This window comes from Zingiber officinale, chromosome 8B (genome assembly GCF_018446385.1).
Source record: "Zingiber officinale cultivar Zhangliang chromosome 8B, Zo_v1.1, whole genome shotgun sequence".
Lineage (NCBI taxonomy): Eukaryota > Viridiplantae > Streptophyta > Magnoliopsida > Zingiberales > Zingiberaceae > Zingiber > Zingiber officinale.
The window spans coordinates 108,321,759-108,334,922 of record NC_056001.1 but is presented as its reverse complement, the minus strand read 5'-3'; positions in this window follow the sequence as shown (position 1 = coordinate 108,334,922).

Here is a 13,164-nt window from a genome sequence, read left to right as displayed (position 1 = left end):
TCAGCGGCTTGATTCTCCGACCGAGGGATCTTTTGTATGACGACTTCCCGAATGTTGACCTTTAGTTTTTCGAAGGCTTTGACGTAGAGCTTAAGTCGCATGTTGCTTATCTCGAATGTCTCAGTCAGCTGCTAAGCGACCTTTAGAGTTTAAGTGGATGAGGACCCTGATGGCTCCGATGTGTCGGGCGGCTTGTAGGCCGGCTATAAGCGCCTCGTATTCAGCTTCATTATTTGTTGTCCTGTAGTCCAGCCGAATGGACAGTTGCATTCGCTCCTCTCGGGGGGAGATGAGCGATATGGCGACCCTGCTCCCCTGCCAAGTAGATGAACCATCTACATATATCCTCCAAACGACTTTTGGCTTAGGATTTTGTACCTCAATAACGAAATCTGCCAAGCACTGTGCTTTGATGACCGTTCGGGGATGATACTAGATGTCAAACTTGCTGAGCTCCGTTGCCCATTTGATTAGCCGTCCAGACACTTCTAGATTGAGGAGGACCCACCCCAAGCGACTATTGGTCATTACGATGATGGAGTGGGTGAGGAAGTACGGGCGTAGCCTCCGAGCGGCTAGTACCAACGCGTAAGCCAACTTCTCGAGATTGGTGTAGCGGGATTCAGCGTCTTTCAATATATGACTTAGGAAATGCACCGATTGTTCCTCACCGTTCTGCCTCACTAGAGTCGAGCCGACTACATGCTCGGTTGAAGACAGGTGAATTCGGAGGGGCTCACCGACAATGGGCTCAGCTAGTACAGGCAATGAGTTGAGGTACTCCTTAAGTTCGTCGAACGTCCGATCGCACTCCTCGTCCCACTGGAATTTGGTGGCTCAGTGCAATATCTTGAAGAATGGCAAGCTCCGGTCAGACGATTTGGAGATGAATCGCGATAATACTTTTATCCGACTGGTGAGACGTTGGGCTTTCTTCAGATTTCTTGGCAGCGGCATGTCTTGTAGTGCCTTTACTTTGTTGGGGTTTGCTTTGATGCCCCGCTCGGTGACAATGTAGCCCAGGAATCGCTTGCTCTTTGCACCGAATAGACACTTCTTTGGATTCAGCTTGATTCCGTATGTCCTAAGTGTCTGGCAGGTCTCCTTGATATCTGTGCGTAGGTCCACTGCTGGGAGTAATTTAATCAATATGTCGTCGATGTGTATACCTCTATGTTACTGTTGATATGACGTCAGAATACTTTATTCATCAGCCTCCGATAAGTAGATTCGACGTTCTTTAGTCCGAACGACATGACATTATAACAGTACGTCCCGTCGGCCGTAATGAAGTTGACCTTTTCCTGATCCTCTCGGGCGAGCGACACTTGATGGTATCCTTGATACGCATCCAACATGCATATCAGCTCACACCTAGTAGTGGAGTTTACCATCTAATCGATCTGAGGTAGCAGGTAGAAGTTCTTTGGGCATGCTTTGTTAAGGTCCCGGAAGTCGATGCAGACTCGTCACTTGTTGGCCGGCTTGGAGACCAGCATGACATTTGCGAGCCAGCTCGGGAATTGAACTTCCTGTATGTGGACGACCTCCAGCAGCTTCTCTATTTCTGCCCGGATGATCAGGTTTTGCTCGACGGTGAAGGCCCTCTTTTTCTGTTTTACTGGCTGAGCGTCCAGTCAGACGTGAAGTTCGTGTTGTGTGATGCTCGGGGAAATCCCAAGAAGCTCGTGCGTTGACTATGTGAATACATCATAGTTTTGTTGTAGACAGGCGATCAACTCTGCCTTTTGCTTGGCTTCCCGATCAGATGCTATGAAAGTTGTGGCCTCCGCTTGACAAGGATGGATGTGAACCTCCTCTTTTTCTTCAAAGATTAGGGTAGGAGGCTTTTCAGTAATAGTGCTAACCTCTAGTCGTGGGTTCTTTCGAGCGGACCTGGCCTCGATCTTGACCATTTGAACATAGCAATGCCGAGCGGCTAGCTAGTCACCCTTAACTTCCCCAACTCAGTCATCTACTAGGAATTTGATCTTCTGGTAGTAGGTTGAAACTACGACTCGGAACTCATTGAGGGTCGGTCAGCCCAGGATTACGTTGTAAGCTGAGGAAGCGTCCACCATAATGAAGTTTGCAGTCCTGGTCCTCCTGAGTAGCTCCTCGCCGAGCGATATGGCCAGCCGTTGACCATGCAATGTAATTCTATTGTTCTTGAAGTAATGTATTTGGAGAAAAAGGGATTGGAACTGACCTTTCTACCGGTATGCTCATGTCAAAGTAGTTCCTTGTACACATGTCACATGAAGTTATATAACAAGTACTACAGTGCATACGGTGTTTCTTCATTGTTTCCCTTTTGCAGCATGTACACCTTTGGTAGGGAGAAGATATTTCTCCATTAATTTCCCATATATGGTTACAGTCGTGCTGAGCTTTTGGTATTTTCACCATCGGTTGCCACCCTCCTGTTTTTCCTATCATGTAGGAATTTGTTTGCTCTATAAAAACAAACAGGAATTCTTGTTTAAGGATAGAATTAACCTGGTGGTCTTCTCCTTAAGATATGCTGAATATAGCATCTGAAATTTCATCTCCTTCTTGTACCGATAGTATCTCATAATCATCAGGGATTTCTTGATACCAAAATGTGCGGAAACGCTTCTTTACAAATAACTTAGATAATGTACCAAAGAGGAAGTACAAGACTAAATTACAAGAAAAGGATTAAAGAAAAGCTTGCTTTAAAGACTTACAATTATAAAGCTTAAATACTTCTCAGAGTAGAACTTGTACCGGAACTCGGTGTGTGTTCTGCAATGAGCTACTTAGGGGTTTATATAGAAAAGAGAAGGAGAAGGATAGAGATGAGCTGAGTGCGCATGTGGGCCTCATCAGCACTCACGAGTATCCTTATCTTCGTCCTCTTTCTTATCCCTTTACAAGTTTTACAGCTAAGGCTATAATGGCTATACAAGATTTACAGCTAAGGCTATAAAGGCTAGATTCTCTTTTGTTTGGACGGCTCCCCGAGGCTCAGTCCATTCGAATCTATCTTTATTAAAGCACAATCTTCTTTGGATTCTCCGGGCTCACCACGCTCCATTATTTCATGGTGGAGTGTCCACCATGTCCTGTATGGTGTTCTGTAGTTGCAGAAAAGTGTTGAATAAAGATGTCTTTACAGCTATGACGCTGGGTAGGGCATCTTTAAAATAAAGTCCTTTTGAATGTTCGCCTCGGATGCTGAAATCTGCTTCTTTGATATCATGGATAAGCTTGAGCTCGAGGATATTGTGGATGAGCTGATCTGCAACGGTCTTTTCAATGTCGGCGAGGTGTCGTCTAGCATCTTCTTCATGGGTAGTGCATACCCATGGGCCTTGGCTACAGGAGACTTCTTTGTATTGAGCCAGAAAGTGATAAGGTTCTCCAGATATGAAACTGCCTTGTTGCTGGGCTTGGCCTGTAACTGCTGAATTGCTCCCTCCCACTGTTGGATAATTAATTCGTCTTCGCTTGACAGGGTCCATGGACCTGAAATAAATGAAACCAATCGAGATAGAGTGTCAGCCAAGGTATTATCTTTACCTTCTATGTGCTGGAAGGTAACAGGAATGCCTAGTCCAGTAATAAAGTCCGTAAAGGCTATCCAACGGACTCTTGAAGGCTTATTTTGTGCCGATTTGTTAAAGAAGCTTATGATAGCTTGGCAGTCGGTTCGAATGAGAAGCTCCTCTTTGTCAAGATAATAAATCTTAAAACTATTCATGCAGTTCATAATAGCATGAATCTCTGCATCTATGGTGGATTTGAGTGGAGAGAATTTTCCGCTAGCATAAGCGCTGATTAACTCGGCGGATTTGGATCATACTTTTGAGGCTTCCACTTCAAAATTCCTCCCCAGCCTTCCATACATCCATCTGATTCAATAATAATGTAGCAATTCATAGGAGGTATTGCTAGATCAGGAAGGTCTTTAATTATAGTCTTTACTTTGTCTACCAGAGCCCAGTCTTGAGTATTCATACGTTTTTCCCCATTAGGCGACGTTTTTGAATATAAAGGGCCAAGAATTTTTCCAAGATTGGGAATATATGAACGAGCATAATTTAGAATCCCAAGCCACGATCTCAATCCTCTGGTAGTCTGTAACTCTTCATTATTGAAATTGGCCACCTTTGAAATAATATGGGATTGGAGTTTGATCTTTGAATTCCCAATAGTGGCTCCCAGAAATTCAATAGTTGGGCTGCCAATTTTCATTTTTGTTGGGCTTAATATTAGCCCATTCTTCTTACAGATGTTGAGAAGAACCTTTAAGTGATCTCTATGCTGCTCCTCAGTTTCTGAATATACAAGAATGTCATCAATATAGACAGCTATAAAATTTTCAGTACCTTTGAAACAGCTGTCCATTTTTCGCTGGAAGACCGCAGGAGCATTTTTAAGTCCAAATGGCATTACAAGCCACTCAAAAAGCCCATCAGGAACCCAGAAAGCAGTCCATGGTATGGAGTCAGGATCCATGGCTACTTGATGGAATCCACTCTTAAGGTCAAACTTAGAAAAGATTTTGCTTCTCCCAACCCTGTGTATAATAGTATTGATCCCTGGGAGACTGTACTGGTCTTTATGGGTATTATCATTTAACCGTTTGTAGTTAAAGACCATCCTTTCTTTTCCTTTTGACTCCTTCCCTGTCTTGGGATCCACTGTAGTTCCTGAATAAACAATAATAGCAGTTGTTCTATGACAACTATTACTTGGTCTAATTACCTTTAGATCCAGCAGTATTTTGATATGTTTTCTGAAGGAATCTTGCATTTGGGGAGTGATATGCTTGAGTGGTCTGTCTTCAATAATTAAATCTGGATTTTTGATCTCAAGCTTGCAGGTCACTAAATTTGATTTCCAGTACTTCATTGGATTATCCCCAATATAGCCTGTATCCGTTAATTCTGAAATCATATCCTGGAGGTGCTGTCCAGGTTGCCATATGCATACTTGCTCCTGAATCTGATTATACTCTTCTTCATCTAACTCCAGTTCTTCAATCATAGGAGCTGCAGGAACAACTTGTTGAGTTTGAATAGTTGTAACATTTTTATAGAATGTTACCTCATTTCCTTCAATTCGAACTCCTCCATGCATAGCTCGGATGAAGTTACATCCAAGAATCATTGTGATATTTCCTCCCAATGTTAACGGAAAAGCATAAGTATAGGGTACTCTGAACTGATGTTCCCTTATCTTCATATTTCCATATTTTAACTTCTTGTTGGCAGTCGTCTTGGAGTTTATTCCACTGAAATTCACAACAAAGGTGTTATCTTCAATAGCTTGAGGAGGTATTGATACCTGATCAATGCAGCATGTAGTGGCTCCAGTGTCCAGAATAGCATTTACTCTGAAGTTTTCTACTCCTGGAATAATAAGTTCTACAACCAAGTTGAAGAGACCATTTGTTTTTGATCTTGGTTGTTTTGCTTCTTCTATGGAAAACACCTTTTCTCTGCCTGAGTCAATAAGAACATTTACTTCTTCTTCTTCAATTTCTTCCTCAGGATTAATAAACTCTTTTTCTTCCAACCTTCTCAATAAGTCTTTATTCTCCAATTCTAGGCTATCAATTTTGAAATGAAGCTCTTCATTTTCAGTACAAACTTCTAGTGTGTTGGCACTACTGATTCGTATTAGCTCTTCTTTTTCAGCAGCAAATTCCTTTTTCAGTGTTTCTATCTGAATTTCTGCCAATAATTTTGCACTTGCTAATTCTTGCTTTAGTCGTTCAATCTCAGCCGTTGACCATGCAATGTAATTCTGTTGTTCTTGAAGTAATGTATTTGGAGAAAAAGGGATTGGAACTGACCTTTCTACCGGTATGCTCATGTCAAAGTAGTTCCTTGTACACATGCCACATGAAGTTATATAACAAGTACTACAGTGCATACGGTGTTTCTTCATTGTTTCCCTTTTGCAGCATGTACACCTTTGGTAGGGAGAAGATATTTCTCCATTAATTTCCCATATATGGTTACAGTCGTGCTGAGCTTTTGGTATTTTCACCATCGGTTGCCACCCTCCTGTTTTTCCTATCATGTAGGAATTTGTTTGCTCTATAAAAACAAACAGGAATTCTTGTCTAAGGATAGAATTAACCTGGTGGTCTTCTCCTTCAGATATGCTGAATATAGCATCTGAAATTTCATCTCCTTCTTGTACTGATAGTATCTCATAATCATCAGGGATTTCTAGTCCCTCGAATAAAGCTACTCTTTTGGTGTTTTTGAACTTCTTAGGGCAATCTCGTGCAAAATGGCCTTCTTCTCCGCACAGGAAACACTTGCACTTCTTGTTTCGCAATAAATGTTTCTTCTTTTCAACTCTTGCATGCGTTTGATGAGGTTTGCCCTTGTAAGTTGTTGACTTTCTAAGGCCATATTTCTTCTTTGGGTCCTTGTAATATCCGGGAATGGGCATTTGATTACAGAAGGTTAGATCCTTCAAAGATCTACTGAAAGCTGCCTTCTTGCATTCTTCTTCCAGATATTTATAAGTGAATATAACTCTTGGATGAACACCCATAGTATTACCCTGATATTTTTCTTCAAAGGCTGCCTTTATTCGTCGACCCAGCTCACCGGGAAGTTTCAACCAGAATTTCTCAGATAACTCTGGTCCTGTGAATAATCTTCCTGTTTTGGAAGCAAGATGCATATAGTCAGTAAGAAATGGAATAAGGTCTTTTACCTGTTGACAGCTTAATCTTTCCAAATCTCTATATGCTCTATCCTGCATATCAGTTGACCCCTGAAATGGGTCTTCAAGTAAAAATACTCTTCTTATCTGGGAAATAATGTTCTGCGTCCCATTTCTTCCATCGCTAGAATTGATTAACTCCTGGTATTCATTGGGATAAGCCATCCGCCATTGTATCCAGGTTAATCGTTCAGTTTCTCCCAGTAAATTCTCAATATAGTCTGCTTTATCTTGAGTATCTGTAAAATTTTGTAAAGCAACTATATTTTTAGTAATTGCTTCCCACCTTAAAAATACATCTTCTATTCGATGAAGTTGTGGCGGGAGTGTTAGAATTGCCCCTGTTTGCTGTTGGGCTGTGGGTAAGTTCCACCATTCATTCTGATCATTATGCTTGAACTTTGTTTTTGCTGTAGGTGGAGCTGCAATACTCACAGGCTCTTCTTTAGGAGCTCTATTGGATGGATATCCTACCGGATTCATGGTTGTATCCGCAGGTGGGCGGTATGCAGATTCTGCTTGTGAATAAATTTGCTCTTGCAGCTGCTTTAATTGTGGATAATCAGAAACCCACTCAGTAACTGCACTACTACTTCCCGCAGCTATTATTTCTTCCCCACCACCTTTCGCGAAGGGATTGGTAAATTTCTCATTTGAATGATGATGCAATTGTTCTGAATCCTGCAAGGCTAAATATTGCAAGTAATCAAGATACTCATCATCATCTGAATCATTTTGTACCTCTGTGAACATGCATAAAAATTGTCCTGAAGTGGAGGACTGTTGTGAAGAGGATTGTATCTCATCAAGTTCTGCTTGTAATTCTCTTCTATACTCTCTTGATGTTCTTATGCATTTGCGTGTAATAGCAAGACTTCTTTCCATTGATGGTGGTGCATCAATTAGGGTTAAGTATGCCTCTTCCTCATGAAATCTGTGCTGTTCAATTGCATACTGCCTTGCTTTCTGTTGAAAAGCTAACATTTGTTCTTCAGAAAGGGGTTGATAACCTGAAACACGTTTAACTGGTGCTTCGTCTTGAATAACCTCTTTTCCTTTCTGTGTTTTACCTTTGGTTCTGGTAGTTATATATTCCTCAAAATCCGCAAGAAATCCAGGTTTTGTGTGAAACTCTTCATCACTGCAACAATTTTGACAACCTTGGCAAAAAGGGTTAGCTTTAGTGCTAGAACAAACCTGAGTTGCTTGATTTGTTGATCCAAAACCAAATGCCCCTCGTTTTGTTGAACTTAATAGCTCTACTTCCCTTACTTCTGGTGCAGAGATTTGCTCAAGAATCAGTTGAGCGATGCATTCTTGCTTGTTCAAAAATATGTCATCATTAGTTGTGTTAAAAGCCATAATTTTGACTTCACCTCGATAATCGGAGTCAATTACTTCTCCCATGATAATGATGCCCCTCATTGCTGCACTGGATCTAGGAGCTATTCTTGCATATGTGTTTTATGGAATTTGGATGCAAATACCTGTTTGCAATAAAGATCGACCAAGGGCAGGTATATTTTGAGCGTCAGTGATAGAAATGTCATACCCTGCAGATCCTGATGTTCGTCTTATAGGAAGTTGTGCAAGCAGGTGTATTCTTTTGACAAGTAATTCGGAACCTCTTTCCTCTTCCACAAGAACTGCAATTGTATGGCTTGTCAGCTCTTCTTCATCTGATTGTATCTCCTCATCTTTTGAGTTGAATTTTGGGAGAGATGATGAAGTTGCTGCTTGATATTGGTCAAATTGTAAGGAAACACTGCCGTCCAGCATGTTTCTTGTATTGACCTCCGTTGGTTGCATTGGTATGTTGACGGTTGACTGTCTGATGATCCAGTTATGTCCTAAGACATCTCTGGTATTGTAACTTCTTCCGGGAAGTGCTCTTACTCCATGGCTTGCTAAATAATCAACTACATTCTGTATTTCATATGCAAAACCTACATTAGGAGTATTAGACAGTCTGCCTACCAGTCCCCGAGTTATGAGCAGGTTGGCTTCTCCGTTTCGCCAGTTCTCATATCCTCTTGCAAGTATTGATACCTGTATATTTCTGTAAAAATCAGAAATTGTTAACATAGTATCAGGTATCACGTATACCAATTGACTTCCGTGTGTCAAGTCAATTTCCATTGTTGCAAAGATGGCTTGATCTCCCTGCCATCTATTATCTCTGAAAACTACTAGTGCTAAAGTGCCTTCCTCTTGCCGATGAAGGATTTGAATTCTTACTTGAATGACACCCATATGGAGAAATCGCATACCACTTCTTTGAAGTTGATTAAAGCTTTCCGGTTGAGTAAAGGCTCTATCAACTTGGTTGCTTGTAACTAAAACAGCTTCTTCAGATCGATGAACATATACTCTATGATGTGCGTCATCCCTTCTTGAGTGGTATAGAACTTCTGCTGGAACAATTGATGCTCTCTCTTGCATAGAGAGTCGAAGTTGCGTCTGTGGATCAAGTTGCTGTTCCAAAGCATTGTTATAACTTCCCCCAGTGACTCTTCTTGCTACTCGCTGTATGGCTCTTTGTGCATTATATCTTCGCCTTTGACCTTGTCTATATTCCCGTACTTGGTCTTCAAAAAGTGGCGCCCCTTCTGTCCTCGTGATTGTTGTAACAGGAGGGTTTCTTTGAGTAGCCATTACTTCTTTGTGGTTTTTGCCTGTTCCTCCTTTAAAATTTGAAAAGGATCAGTAAAAACTCTAAGTCTTCCTTTTGATTCTTTTGGTTTCTCATGAATAGAAATTGCTTGAATTCTTTCAGAGAGATTTTTGATGATTTCGTCAGGAAGAGCTTGCTGTGTTGGAGTTTCCCTTGCTTCAAGTTTCTTTACTCTTTCTTCTAGAGACTCAAGTTTCTCTAGAATGGTAACTAAGAGCTGGATCTGTGTATTAACTTGTTTAATAAGGATATTATTACTGCTAATACCTCCCTTGTAGTCAGCAGGTTTGCAAAAGCCGACTGCAGGTGATTCAATGCCTTCTGTGGCTTGGAGTGCCTCCTTGTATGAATTTGTAGCCTTGGTATTAATATAACTCATGAAAATACCTAGCCTTCAACTTTTCGTAAAAGGGTTTCAACCCTATCTACCTTCTGTTTCAGCTCTTCAGATAACTGTAAAGCTTGCTGTTCAACCTGTTTAGGTCTTTCAGTTATCTTAATAATAAGGTCTTCCAACTGTCTCTTAGTTAGTGGTTTGTTTTCCAAAACTTCCTTAGTGAGATTTAGCAAAGCCTCACTTAATCTAAGGTTTTCACCTTTTAATTCCTTTATTTGTTCCTGTATCTGTTTAAAGTTCTTAAGATGAACTCTACAGGAAAGACAAACTCGATCGTATATAACCGAGATGTTATGAGCTAATTCTTTTTGAGTAGGCTGACTCTCTCTTTTTGCTAAGTCAAGGTATTCTAGGTTCGAGGTATGGGATTTAGTATACCATTCCTGTGTGTGTTCTTCCCAACGTCTGGACATAGACACAATTATAATTGTACCCTTTTAATTCTATTTTTCTTCAAACTTATGGCTTACAGCTTAGAGGGTCCTAAAAGCTTTCTTGCTCACACAGGTGTGCCCTTGGATTTACCTCGGCATCCCTTGCCTTTGTTACCAAGTTAGGACCTGTTCTTTTGCAATCCACTCGTCGTTCCCCGGTCGCCTTATTACCATAAATTCTTAGTAAAATAAATTTATTGGACACAATTAATCAGACACTATATCAGTTCATGTTTTCGCTATAACTGATCAACAGTTGCAATTCGCTAGACATGCCCTCGGAGTTCGCTATAACTGATCAACAGTTGCACCCCCGCTCTTGATTCGCCTGCGCGATCTCTGAAGGCGTTTGGAACAAAGCCGGTCAAATGGATCGGGGCGGGCGGTGCCTCCCCATGGGTGACGGTCGGCCCTCTGTTTTGTCCCCAGATGGAGAGCTGTTCCGGTCGGTCCTTGTGCGCCGCTCGACCTCCTGATGCCGATGTTGCCTGTTGCTCCAGTCGATTGGCTAACGTCTTTTGCTGTTGCTGCTCGATTATCTTCTGTGCTCAAGCTTGTACGAGCATGTCGAGCTCCTCTTGGGTGAGCGTCACTGTGTGAAGTCGTCCAGCGTCTTCCATTTTCTCGGCTCGGATGCAGGTAAACTTCTCACAAGCAGCACCAAATTTGATCCTGTCTGAGAGTCGAGGCGATGGGTGCTCGAGACGTGGCGCTCCTATTGGCCGTGCGTGGACTCCGCACTAGAGGAACTTGCAACCACAACAACGTCAGTGCCAAGCTAGGGAGGGGTTCCCCGACGATGACCCTCCGACGCTCAAATCAGTCTCCTGTGATGTGCAAGGAAGCGGAGTGACAGAGTAACAGTGTGACTATAGTTAAAATTAGCATACCTTCGTTGAAGCTTGGGGCCCTTTATATAGGGCTCCGAAGATTCACATGCACGCTCCTCGAGTTGTGCACACTTCTCAAAGCTTCCCCTGAAAGATATGTCAGGAAAGTGTCCCTGACACCATACCTTAACAACCCGAGCATATCTCTAACGTGACAGTAGAAGCTTCCGTCGTACGATCTATGCCGCCAACCATGCCGTCTATCAGTGGCACAGGCTTCCAGAAGGATATCACAGATCCTCCTTTTGTCCGTTACTGGGCCGAGCGGGTGAGTCATTCGGCCAACCATCAATCGTCCGGACGCTATTGTTCGCGGGTCAAGCGGGATGCCCGCTCGGCCAACCACCTATTGCCCAAACTCTGCTTCACTTGTAATCTGCTTGGTCGTGGCTCCGCCAGGCTAGTTCCGAGGTTTGATGTAACTCCGAGCGAGGCTGGCCGCTTGGCGTGTGCCTCACCGACACACTTCTCTGAGCGTCCAAAGCTCGGTATGTGACCGAGCTATGATGATGTTGGATCAGACCTTCTCTATCCCGGTCGGGCGAGTGGGCTGCCCAATCGCCCGATGGTACAGGGGCGTTGACCGCCCTTACTCTGCCCTTTGACCTCCACCGTGACAATGACCCTCCACTGGGTGGGCCCCTCATCACCGCATCGCCGAGCTATGATGATGTTGGATCAGACCTTCTCTATCTTGGTCGAGTGGCCCACTCGCCCGACCGACTGATGGTACAGGGGCATTGACCGCCCTGACTCTGACCTTTGACCTCCACCGTGACAATGACCCTCCACTGGGTGGGTCCCTCATCTCCACATCACTCGTGTAATTTATTTATTATTATTTTCAAATTAGGTGGGGTTTAGTTAAATGATTAAAATGACTGAGTATGAATTTGATGATAAAATAAAATGAGAATAAGAATAAAAATAGAAATAAAATTTACCTAATCATATGAGTTTGATTAATTCTCATAAATATAAAAATCATTCTCAAATTATTATCCTTAAACCCATAATCCAAACTTTATATTTTCCTCTTTTTACATTTCCTGTTCTCAAACTCCTTAACTAAACACCCACTTTAATATCCATGTGCATACCTTTAGAAAAAAAAAATATCTCCTATTTTTTAATTAATTTGACCGTTAATTATAATATAATTTTATAATTTATCTTTATTAACGTAATCTTATGACGGCCTGGAAAGGAGCGTAATCATATCTGTTTTATAATAATAGATGGTATTCGATTCATTTCTAGTTTTCTTACCACTGTCTTCTATAAGTTGAAAACTGCGAGAGACATATGGACGAACGTAATTAAATTTATTATAATAAAGAGATTGTATTCATATTATAAAAACAAATTTAATGTGTCAAATCATTTTGGAAAATTTGAGGGGCGTTTTGCGTGTGGGATGAAACTGGAAATTTAATGGAATTAAAAAGAGGGAGCAAGCGAGGGTTTGCCCAGTCGGAAGATGGCGACCAACTTCATGGACATTCAAGGAGTCGTCGGCAGGAGTTTATTATAAAGTTGAGCTTTTTTTAATCATTAAGCTGACACAGTCTTTTATTTTATTTTTGATCAAACTCAAATAATACTCCACTCTATCAATTCCCTTCTAAATTTATACATCCTCAGTATTTGGCCCTTTTAAATTTTTTTACAAGTTGATTTTAAATTTAAATCATTAGACTTATTTTATTTAATAATATTTACATTATACCAGTTATATGAACTACGATAACAACTAAATTATGACTTATCTTATTTATACAAATGAATGATCGATTTAAGATTCAATAATATTGAAGAGCGTGTCATTTGAGATGGTGTAATGGCTAACACATGAGGATTACGTTTGGTAAGATGTAATCTGTCTTGTAATATAATCAGGATTATATTATAAGGTTGATTATTTTGTTTAGTTTTAAACTTGTAATGTAATGTAATCTGGATTACAAAAGATAATGAAATTTTGTAATCTAGATTATAAAGTAAATATTATGTAATCCGATTACATTACGAGGTCACTATTTAACCAAAATT